General features: G+C 40.5%; 1 long non-coding RNA gene across 1 annotated transcript; it reads right to left on the reverse strand.

Annotated features, from left to right (window-relative positions):
- Positions 1-726: 726 nt before the first annotated feature.
- On the reverse strand, positions 727-4,098 carry LOC143154718 (uncharacterized). The gene is made up of 2 exons (XR_012994246.1): positions 3,925-4,098; positions 727-3,141 (listed from the first exon to the last, which is right to left on the reverse strand). It is a non-coding gene; the product is annotated as an uncharacterized LOC143154718 (long non-coding RNA).
- Between the last annotated feature and the right edge of the window lie 8,039 nt (positions 4,099-12,137).

The following is a 12,137-nucleotide window of genomic DNA, read 5'->3' on the forward strand; positions in this document are numbered from 1 at the left end:
AAATCAAACCTCCACGCTAGCTTCAAACGAAATCAAAGCTTACGCTTCAGCCTAAATAAAACACAAAACTGCTACGAACAAACTAATCTCGCTGAATGAGAGCGTTAATCTTCCCATTACACCGGCACTCTACTTCGCTGCGATGAAATGCATACATCCATCGCGTACGCGGCGGTCGGAACAGAATGTCTGCTCTCTGACGCAACCGCGGACTATTGTCTCTTCGCATGCAACTGCATCGTTTGCAAAGCCTTTCGCGAAGCTATCGAGTATAGGGGCGTCCGACATTCGGTCTCGTTCAACGGGATTTTTCCTCGATAATCACCGGTGTTATTTGCTCGTTCCTAAACGCAACGAACTGCAACGTCTGTTTCTTTATATATAATTAACTTAGTATTTCTTACGTACACAATGGTCGTTCTTGTACCGTTCAGGTCTGATTTTACACACACGGTACGTTTTCGGTACACAGTGCCCACCTCTCGATACAACGACGCAATTATTCACGGGACTGTTTATCTTTAATTATCGCGAGCGATTGAACAAACAAAAGTAGATTAACCGTCGTGAATAAAAATGAAAATTTACGTATATACCGATACACCTCCGTGAAAGTATTACCAACGATTTCGCGATGTTCTCCCGATGAAAATGAGTCCAAACACGACCTAAGTTGGACTACTTTTAATTTTACGTTGTTTAAATAATCGATAAAAAACATATAATTGAAAGTAATCAGATTTAGGTCGTGTTTGGACTCATTTTTATCGGGAGAACCTCGCCGATCTATTGATGACACTCTCGCGAAACTGTAAGAAAAAATAGGAAAGTTTGAATTTGCATTCCGAGCGCGTGGTAAACTAAACCTATTACTGTCGGAAGAAAATCGTTACCTTGCCTCGACGTAACCTCGAAGCGGACTAAACTACAACCGGTCGAATCGTTTAATAAACCAACGAGCGTTGAAAGTCGTTTGAAAGATAGTCGAATAATTGTCTTCGATCGTCGTATGATATTTATTCGCGCCCCGGCGATTCGTATCGGTTTCAATTTTACCCGCGTACAATTCTCGTTGACTTTACATACGTATCCACGCGTCACGGTCTTCGATCGTGTCGCGCGAATTGGTCTACCGAACGACGAGGTAAACTGTCGTGCATTCCGTACATCGTGTATCGGCTACAGAATGGAAGGGTCCATTCTAACGTGCCGCTTGTATCTGTCACGATGCATATTCAAACGATGTTGTACGAACACCATAGAGTGCACCGGTCGGTGTATAGAACTGGCCATTGTACGCTCCACGCCGAGATAAAGTCGTTCGAATCGAGTTTGCGCCAGTTCCCGGCCGGCTCGTACGTCGCGGTTATTGGACATCGAAGAAACACGCCCGGCGGACCGTTTTGAATTTAATTAAACCAGGTTATTAGGTACGTTGCAGGCTGTCAGGCGAACGGCTTGCGCACGATCGAAACGCTCCGGTGCAGCTCAACGTTTTAATCGTTTTCAATAAATTTCGCGGCGTACAACGAGAAAATACTTCCCATCGCGTCGGCTGCTCCCGAGCCAGAGTAAAATGAAACGTTAAGGCCGGGCGCATACTATCGACTTCCCGTCGCACCATAGTTTGGTCGATGTGGTAAAGAGTATGGGGGTTCTACACGGGAGCGCGCATAGTTGTCCGACTGTTCCTCGGCTCGACGATACACAATTTAGTACACGCACGGACTATCGACGAAACAATCGCGCGACGACGGTCGATACTATACCTATAATCTCGGGAGATCGTGTTTCGCTTGTCGGCCGTCGCGTCACTTTTTTCATACGTAAGGACATCCTCGACGGTTATTTCAACTCTAGCGTGAAACAGTCGAAGGTCTATCGGTGCACTTATGCACAGCAAACTTATTAGAAGTTTATAAGTAGGGTTTGTTCCTTGTAAACGCTTTGAAGAAACATTGTAATTTCGGCCGGTCACCAGTGATCAACGTGTCGAGAGCAAATAGTATTTTGTATACCTTAATTTTTGTCAAAATAAATTACATCGCAGACTATGTAAAATTGGACGAGCGTACGAGTCGTCGTTTTCTCGATTTCGGCTCGAGTTGGAAAATACAGAAATTTTACCGACTTTTCGAGAGGAAATGAGTCGCGTAAGTAAATTCTTTTCTCCGAAACTATCAATCGTACCGAAATCCTCCTTTTTTTGTATCCACTCGAGTATCGTCCGCGGGTTAAACGGTTTCGTCGACGGGGAGTCGAACGCACGCGACCAGATTAATTCTCAAGGAGGGTCCATCGGTCGGCAAGAAGCTCTCGAGAGCGTTTTGCCCGCAATCCGTGCGCGAGACGCGTTCTCGGACGCGGAAACCAATCGGCGAATACATTCTTAATAACCGAAAAAAAAAGGTCGAGCGGAATTAGAGAAGTCTTACTCGGTTTCTGACTGCTCGCCGCGAAGACCGTCTCGGTCTTCTTTTCTCCGTTTCCGCGCTTTCCATGGGAATTCGCGAAATAACGAGGTAACTTTTCGTTCGGATAGAAAAGCCACGTCGTCTAGACGGGATGCACTATATATTTGCACGGTATATTGCACCGGTTGAATAGCTTATTCGAAAGTCTGCCTCGTAGTCTGCTCAACAGACCACTCGGTTTTTCCATACAAAGAGGATTAGCATCGTCCTCTTTGTCTTTCCTCTCTGTTCCTCCCTCGCGAGCGTTTCATGCCTCTATCGCGTTTGTTTCCTCCCAGTCTTTCTTTGTCAACGAGCCGTACCTTCGCTACGCTCTTCCGACCCGATGTCGCGCAGACCCATGACCTGTCCCCTTTCTTCGTCCATCGTTGCATCATCCTCATCGCCCGTATTATTGCTCGTATTCCTTATCGCGTGCCGATAATAAAACCGTTCAACCTGGTACCGTGTTTCTCGTTACATTTCGTTCCCATTTATTTCATAGTACACGGTTGCGTTACGTGTGCGCCCGTGCACCATAAAATCATCCGTTCGGCCCTCCACTTTTCCATTTACGGTAACTTCTGCTTACGAGAGACCGTATTTACTCCGAATACGGGTAATGGTGCACTGCTTGCGTTTGCACGCCAGGTGAGAGCAATTCTTACCGCGTCGGATTGAAATACATCTGTTGGATGAAAATTTTCCAATTATTCGTCGTGTCTGCGCGACAGTGTTGCCAACGGATCGGCGAGGTTCTCACGCTCAAGAGAAATCCAAACACGCTACAGTTACGATTACATTTCATCGCGCGTAAATCGAAGCGTTTTTCAATTTGAAAAATACACACGATTTTGAATCGGGTCGTGTTCGGACTCCTTTTCGGCAGAGAAATCTCCTCAATCCGTTGATAGTACAGTGAATTGCTCAAAGTTCGATAATAAACGTGTTTCGAGGTTATATTAGGTTGTTCGGAAAGTCATTTCGTTTTTTTTTTTTTTTTTTTTGGTAAAAATAAAACACGATTTATTTAGAGTGTATAACTTATATATTCTCCATGTATTAAATTATATATTCTCCATTTTGGAAAACGAAATGACTTTCCGAACAATCCAATAAGATACCAATTATTCTATTAAATTTCAATACACGTGTAAGATTTTTCAGTCGATACATTTTGGCAAACGAATTTCGTTACTTAAAATGAAAATTTTAATGCACGTGTAAGATTTCTTAATCGATACATTTTGATAAACGAATTTGGTTACTTAAAATTGAATTTAATTTGAAGACCTCCTCGTTCGTTGCAAAATTGTAAGGTTAATGGTACGTATATCGTCTCGTGTACGAAGTACAGGACTCGAGCCGGGATCGAAACGGTTAAGCACAATAACGTTATCCAAATTGTGCTTGCTTAGCCGTGTCGTTTCCCTGTTGTGGTCCACTTAGCTTAAGTAATATCACGACGTACAATATTATTAATTCGAGCTCGTCTATTACAGCTTGCATGCTCCCGGTTTCACGATTACTTGGAACGAAAAGTAGTCTCGCGTGTTTGCAACGCTAACGATACCGGCGATCGATGCACCGATCTCGGCTCGCGCGGAAGCGACTGCATACGCGCTGCCATTCATCCTCGACGAACGAGACGGACGACTCGCACAATGCGCGAACCGCCTGTCCAGGCGGGAGGGAATTCTATGGAAATTCTCTGCAACTCGTAAACAGTTCGTTTCTCGTTACGCTGACGCTTTTGCAATCTCGATTCTTTTATTACTCGCCGAACACCTGATAAGGCTTTTTCAAAGAGCCACTGCACTTGCGTAATAGATCGAAGAACTCGCGTTACAGTTGAACTCGCTCACATTTAACTCTTTCGTCATTCTTTCGTTCATACCGTATTGGCAACTCTTATCGTGCGATATATCTTTATTATCGAACCTTTACTTTCGAACTTTTCCAACTGGTGAGTAAATTATCACGATGGATAATTCATACTTCAAAGTGAGTGGTTCTCGGCTCTGCCCTTTCTTTTTCTTATTTATTTATTCACGGACTGTAAATTCTTTGGTACACATCGTACGTTAGGTTAGAAAAGTAATTTGCAAGTATAAAAAGTCTACGACGCCTAGAGGTGGAGCTGGAACGGAAAAAGTTGATTTCTTCGCAGCACCGGTTGAACCGATCGATGATTCTATTAATACAATTATATTGTCCGTAAAAAGTTCGATGAGATTCCTGCATGACAAGACGTTTTATACACGAATTAGAATTGATTAATGTTTAATATTTTACACGTGAACGTTAAACACGGTATCCGGAAAACGTAGAAATTTATGGTGTAAATATTCTAAATTGTTAGCACTGTTGACATTCCACGATTCACCTCCCACCACAAATTCCTTTCATTCAGTGTCTCGGGTGAAATGAAATCTGACCCGGTAGAAAAATAAGACACATTATATATCTTGTAATATTGCATATATTGATAAGTCGAATAAAAATAGTCCGATTTATATGGTGTTTGGGCTCATTTTAATCGGAAGAATCCGAAGGATAGATCGGTACCATTTTTGAAAAGATAATACGAAAACTACGGAAAGTAAAATTTTGTACATTGGACGATTATTTTTTTATTAAATTCTACCGGTGTATTAGATACAATAAATTAAATTAAATTCTATTCTCTGTGCTGGAAAACGAATCGAAAGTAGATACAGAAACTACACGAAAATGTAATACATTGCAACATCATTTTTTATCCTAGCGGCATCCTTTCGAAGCGTCGAGTCTCGGCCATCGTTGCTACTATATATATCTCGCTTTTTTCAGTTTGACTCATTTTTTTTTTTTGTTCAGCAATGTTCGAGTTTGGTTCTACGAAAAATACACGCGAAACTTCCAACTTCCTGGCTCTCAAATTTTACGAGAGTTGACCGTGCACTAAGTGTTTTTTAATTAGATTTCATTGCCAACATTTTTACTAAGGAGGGCCCAAATCGTCTAATTGATTTTTATTTTATATTTCATTGCGAACATTTTCATCGAAGAGGGCCCAAATCATCTAATTATTTTTTATTTTATATTTCATTGGCAACATTTTTATCGAGGAAGGCCCAAATTATGTCATCGTTACTTATTTTATATTTCATTGCCAACATTTTCATCGAAGAAGGCCCAAATCCTCTAACTGTTTTTTATATTTCATTGCCAACATTTTTACTAAAGAGGGCCCAAATCATCTAATTATTTTTTATTTTATATTTCATTGGCAACATTTTTATCGAGGAAGGCCCAAATTATGTCATCGTTACTTATTTTATATTTCATTGCCAACATTTTCATCGAAGAAGGCCCAAATCCTCTAACTGTTTTTTATATTTCATTGCCAACATTTTTACTAAAGAGGGCCCAAATCATCTAATTGTTTTTTATTTTATATTTCATTGCGAACGTTTTCATCGAAGAGAGCCCAAATCATCCGAAATGTTTAAATCGTGCTCCCGTTTTCGTCGATGTTATTTTCCAGCAGATATTCAATACGACTGGGAAGTTCGATACGAGTATAATTTTTCCATGAATCCAGACGTGGTCCCCCAGCCGTTATATTCGATGTTGGGATAAATCAATTATCGATATAGACAGCTGTCTCGACTCGTCGATCGTTCGAAACCGATCCCGTGTACGACAGGATTTGCATCCAGAATAACTTCGCTCGCTCGCTCGCGCATCCCACCACTCCCGTGGGACGCGTCTCGCGTAATTAAACGCGAATAAAAAACGTGTTTACATTCAGTCTGAAACAGTTCTCGGCGGGCGGGTCGCGGGCACAACCGGGAGAGATTTTTCTTTGATCACAAAGGAAAATGCAATCGCTTCCCCTTTTCTCTATCCCGACGTCTCCACTTTGTACTCTATGAAAGAGTTCATCCTCTGTAACCCCAGGCTTTATATTCGATATCGTGTCTGCGTGTCACACGCGCCGTGAAAAACCGACCGTGCACAGATCTACAGCCGCGTTGGTTTCGCGCATCGAGGTAAAATTGGAATCCGGTTTACGCGCCTCGACATCGAAGCGGGAAAACATCCTCTTAGCGCGCGGTATCGCGACCACTTTCTAGTCGAATACCAATCGGGACGAGTCGACAGCTTTTTTCCCAGCGATGGTCCTAAACGAATTAACGATGATATTTTATCGTGTGTAAGATTTCTTGTACAGAAGATTTTTGTGAATCCTTCGAATATTTATTTAGACGAGGTTCTTGAAATTTTTTCATGAAATTTTTCCTCGCGATAAAAGCTTCTTTAAATTAATTAACCATGATATTTTATCATGTGTAAAATTGATGGTATAGAAGATTTTTGTGAATCCTTCGAATATTTATTTAGACGAGGTTCTCGAAATTTTTTCATGAAATTTTTCTTCGTGATAGGAGCTCTCCTAAATTAATTAACCATGATATTTTATCATGTGTAAAATTGATGGTATAGAAGATTTTTGTGAATCCTTTGAATATTTATTTAGACGTGGTTCTCAAAACTTTTCCTCGTGATAGGAGCTCTCTTAAATTAATTAACGATGATATTTTATCATGTGTAAAATTTCTTGAATAGAAAATTTTTGTGAATTCTTCGAATATTTATTTGAACGTGGTTCTCGAAATTTTTCCATAAAATTTCTCCTCCCAACAAGAGCTTCTCTAAATTAATTAACTTTGATATTTTATCATGTGTAAGATTCCTTGTATAGAAGATTTTTGTGAATTCTCCAAATATTTGTTTAGACGTGGTTCCCGAATTCTTTCCATGAAATTTTTCCTCGATAATATCTCTTCCAAATAACTCAACGGTATTTTATTATGTACAAGATTTACAGTTCATACAATATTAGTAATTTTCTAATCTCTGTTCCTAAGCTTTGTATATTTCTTTGCTCTGTCATTATTTCTGCAATAAAAAATAAAAAAAAACATTATATTGACCCACCGATAAGCTAAAGCGGTAAAGGGGTTAGACGACAAACGTTCACGTCTACCCTGTATGGTGCGCGACTTTTGCGCCTCGAGTTTAAATTCCTCGCGGTCCCACGTTATCGAGGAGATCGAACCACGGGCAAGCTCAATTTCCATTTGACATTAACGCACCGATACCCGGTATTTTTCCTTGAAAAAAGTGGTCGTACCGACCGTAGGAAAAAAGTTGTCGCGTCGCAGATCGGAAGAAACTGGTCTCGCGGTGAAGCCCGGCGCGACGACGTTTCTCCTCGTTCCTTTCGTTTCGTTTCGGTCCGGAGTAGGGGCTGGAACTATTCGTATATTTCGTAGGTTCTCGTACGTTAAGAATAAATCTCTGAATAATATTACCACGATAAAAAATTATTTATATCTCCGTACCATTTATGTAACACCGATACCGGTGAATTTAAATATCTCCAATGGCGGTTAATCGAGCGTAGCAATGAAATCAATGACAACGATACTTTTAAGTGAATTATTCAATTTCTTTTATCGAGGTATCGACGATTTTACCGCGACGAATTATAGTAGAAAATTATAAAGAAATCGAAGTAAAGATACATATTCTTGTAATGTATATTACTTGGTTTTTTTTTTTAATACATATTCTTGTAATGTATATTACTTGGTTTTTTTTTTTTTAATACATATTCTTGTAATGTATATTACTTGGTTTTTTTTTTTTTAATACATATTCTTGTAATGTATATTACTTGGTTTTTTTTTTTTAATACATGTTCTTGTAATGTATATTACTTGGTTTTTTTTTTTTTTAATACATATTTTATTTATAAAAAACAAAAGAACGAATAAGGATAAATGTCTTCGAAAAGACACTAGAATCGAAACGTAACAGTGTCATTGTTGTCTCTAAGTTTCTTTCTACGTCGGATCGGTCGTTGTCATATGTATTCGAATATTACGTCTGTCTCAGGCGATTATCAGGTCGTGCATACGGATGAACCGCTACGGTGAGTGAAATCGATGACGGATAATCTACATGTACGTTGTACGTAAACGTGCACATATATATACTAGGCCTTATCTCCTTGTATATCTTACGCTAACGCACGATAGAGTACATTATCTCGTATGAAAGATTCTAAGAAGACAATTATCGTATTTACCGTTATAATTTAATTTAACGAATAATTTAACGATCTTTTATAAAAATAAAATTGTATTCATCAATCTCATACACTGGGGGACGGTTGTAACGTTTTGAACGGTTCTAATTTTTTGTCGATAATTTCGATATTGTCGAAACAACATTTCGAAACAATTAACATCGAGACGATAATGTTGATTAATTATGTAAGATCGCTGTACACAAATTTTTGTCAAACAGTCTTGATGGTATTCTAAAGTCAAATTGTTACCGTTGACCTCAGTCTTCCCTAAATCCGTAGAGGTGATTCAAACACGGTTCGGAGTCTAAATATGGGTTAGTTGAAGTATCGGGTCACTTTAGGTGCTTCACCTTATCGAGGATAGTGCGAAACTACGATCGAAGAACAAACCAAGTTGCAAGAAATTGCATTTGTTCGGTTAACAAGCTGCTTCGGTTTACCTGGCCGGTCGTCGTGTAAAGATTTTTATTTCTTCCTTCTTATTCAACAATAACTCGTCGAAGAGCTAATTCGTTGGGAAAACTACACCGTTGACATTGAGAGCTTGCTTTGCCATAAGTTTTCTCAACGAACAGCGCCCGGGTAGCAATGACCATCACCGTTCCAAGCGTTCCTTGAACAAATGGTCTAAATACGGTGTACAAAGCTGGTACCAAATATAGGAACGATTACAGCGACCTTGAAAGTCATCAAGAGGAGTACCCAGACGACGAGGAAGCGAGTTCCACGTTTGCGAGGGACTTTTCTTCAAAGACACAAAGGGAGGAAAACTTCGGCCGAATTGTTTCCAGTGTTTTTTTTTTTTCTTTCTCGTGTGGACGCACAATGTCTGCGCAGGCGTTCAAAAAGACAAATACATCTACGTCACTATTGTAAATAAACTATTGACCGTTTATTTTTGACGGAAAATGATGTTTTTTTTAACCATTTAAACCGGGAAACACGTGGTCTTCGTTCGTCTTTTAGATCGGTTGAAGAGCGAGCGACACCGTGGATCACGATTTGAAAAATTAATTAAATTAATCACGATTAAAAATTTTTAATATTTATCGAGTCGAGTCGTAAATAACTGTGGGTTCAAGCGGTGAATCGTGAACTTTCTGGGGAATTCCGAACCGTCTGTAATTACCTGTTAACCGTTGTACTTATTTTAGAGGGATCAACGGTCTAGAAACAACAGTCAGCGAGTCAGTGGATTAGGTAGTGGTGTAATTTGTAACATTCCGTGATATTTGTAAGATAAATTTCGAGCAGTGTTTCTCCTCTCGAGAACGTTAACAGATAAATGAATTCATTGTTTAGGTAATTGAATTGTTTCACGTTTTCTAAGTTTATCGATTTTTGCTGAAAATATATTCAATATCGTTCATTTTTTTAAAAAACGTTCAAGTTATGACTTTTTCGAATCTTTCGATCTTTCAGTGACCACCCTGTATTTACACTGGCCATTTTTGACGGTCAACCGAGCTGAAAAGAGTTTTTTTTTTTTAATCGGTCCAATAACTGATGTAGAGTGAATTTTTATTCGATTCTGCTATTATTTAATCTCACACGAAAGTATTCTTTTGCATATGCACTTTTTAGGCACCATTTCCTTATAAATGCAATTTTTTAGTGCTATTATTTGTTTCGCTTCCCGCACAATTTTAATTAATCAACGTTATAACTTTCCGATTGAAATTCAATAATTTCGTACAAAACGTATAATATCTTATGTTAATAAAATTTATAATAACACTATTTCTAAATTATTCACGAGTTTATTATTTATATTTAATACAACTCTCAGCCACAATTTCCTTCTAAATGCAATGGTGCATTTTTCCAGTGCAATTATTTACATAGTCCTCTGCACAATTTTAATTAATTAAAATTATCAACTTTTCAATAAAAAATTCAATAATTTCGTATAAAACGTACAACATTTTACATTAATAAACTTGTAATAACACCATTTCCAAATTATTCGCGCGTCTATTGTTTCGAATATTAGTCCCAGCCACAATTTCCTTATAAATGCAACAGTGCATTTTCCAGCGCAATTATTTACGTCGCTCTCTGCACAATTTTAATCAATCGTTATAACTTTCCGATAAAAAATTCAATAATCTTCCACGAATCGTGTAATATTTTACATTGATAAACTCGTAACGGCACAATATGCGAACTATTCGCGCGATCGTTAACGCGTTAAAATCTCGCAAGTTATTGTTCTGCATGTGCACCACGGTTGGATCGCGTGCAACGCGTTAACTCGGCCTCGACCGGCTAAAACACCCGACGAACAACGAAACTCGAAACTCGAAATCGGGTAATCGGTATCGACGAGGCCTGTTCGTTCCCGCGGTGGCGAACAAGCCGCGCCGCGGCGCATACTGCCGCGGAGCCGAGTGGACGCGCGAAAGCGAACGGACCGGCGAACGGTGAGAGGCAAGGCTCAACTTCGCGACCCGTCAGTAAGAATCTCGCTAGTGTCGGAAGCGGTGCATTCGACACGATTTGATACTTGCACGCGACAACCCGTGCAACGAGTCGTCTCCGCGAGACAGTATCGCGAGGAACGATCGCTCGCGTGTGCGCGCGCGCGCGCTCTGGCCCTGCCCGGTTGAACCACCCCTTTACTTCGTGTTCACGGCGACGCCACTGTGTTGTTCTCCGCGGCGCGGAACCGGTCTCGATCGATCGATCGTCGCCACGATCGGTTTCGGCGGTTCGATTTTCGAAGAAATCGGTAAGAATGCGCGACTCGATCCACCGTACCAAGAGATCCCTACGAAGGGTCTCGATGTCGCGATCGGTTGCGGTGGTGATCGGGGAGCGAGGAAGTATTCGATTGTTCGTCGTGTAACGTGGATCGTGCCGATTTTTTTGCCGGTTTCGAGAGTGAAACTCGAAGGTTTCGGTACGGGTTCGCGTAGCGCGGGGTATACCGATTTGTTACCGATTTCTCGGAAGAGAAACCCGAAGAGTGCGACAAATCGTCGTGTAACGCGGACTGTGCCGATTTTTTGCCGATTTTCTTGCCGATTTCTCGGTTTCGAGAGAGAAACTCGAAGATTTCGACACACGTTCGCGTGGCGCGGGGTATACCGATTTGTTACCGATTTCTTGTTAGAGAAACCCGAAGAATTCGATTATTCGTCGTGTAACGTGGAGTGTCCCGATTTTTTGCCGATTTCTCGGTTTCGAGAGAGAAACTCCAAGATTTCGACACACGTTCGCGTAGCGCGGAGTATACCGATTTGTTACCGATTTCTCGGAAGAGAAACTCGAAGAATACGACAAATCGTCGCGTAACGTGCATTGTACCGATTTTTTTGCCGATTTCTCGGTTTCGAGAGAGAAACTCGAAGATTTCGACACACGTTCGCGTAGCGCGGAGTATACCGATTTGTTACCGATTTCTTGGAAGGGGAACTCGAAGACGTCTCACCGTGTAGGGTGGAGTTCGAGTTTACCGATTTTCTGCCGATTTCTCAACATCGAGGGGAAAATCGAAGAATTCGACACCTCATCGTGTAACGTGGAGTTCGAGTTTA

This window comes from Ptiloglossa arizonensis, chromosome 1 (genome assembly GCF_051014685.1).
Source record: "Ptiloglossa arizonensis isolate GNS036 chromosome 1, iyPtiAriz1_principal, whole genome shotgun sequence".
NCBI lineage: Eukaryota > Metazoa > Arthropoda > Insecta > Hymenoptera > Colletidae > Ptiloglossa > Ptiloglossa arizonensis.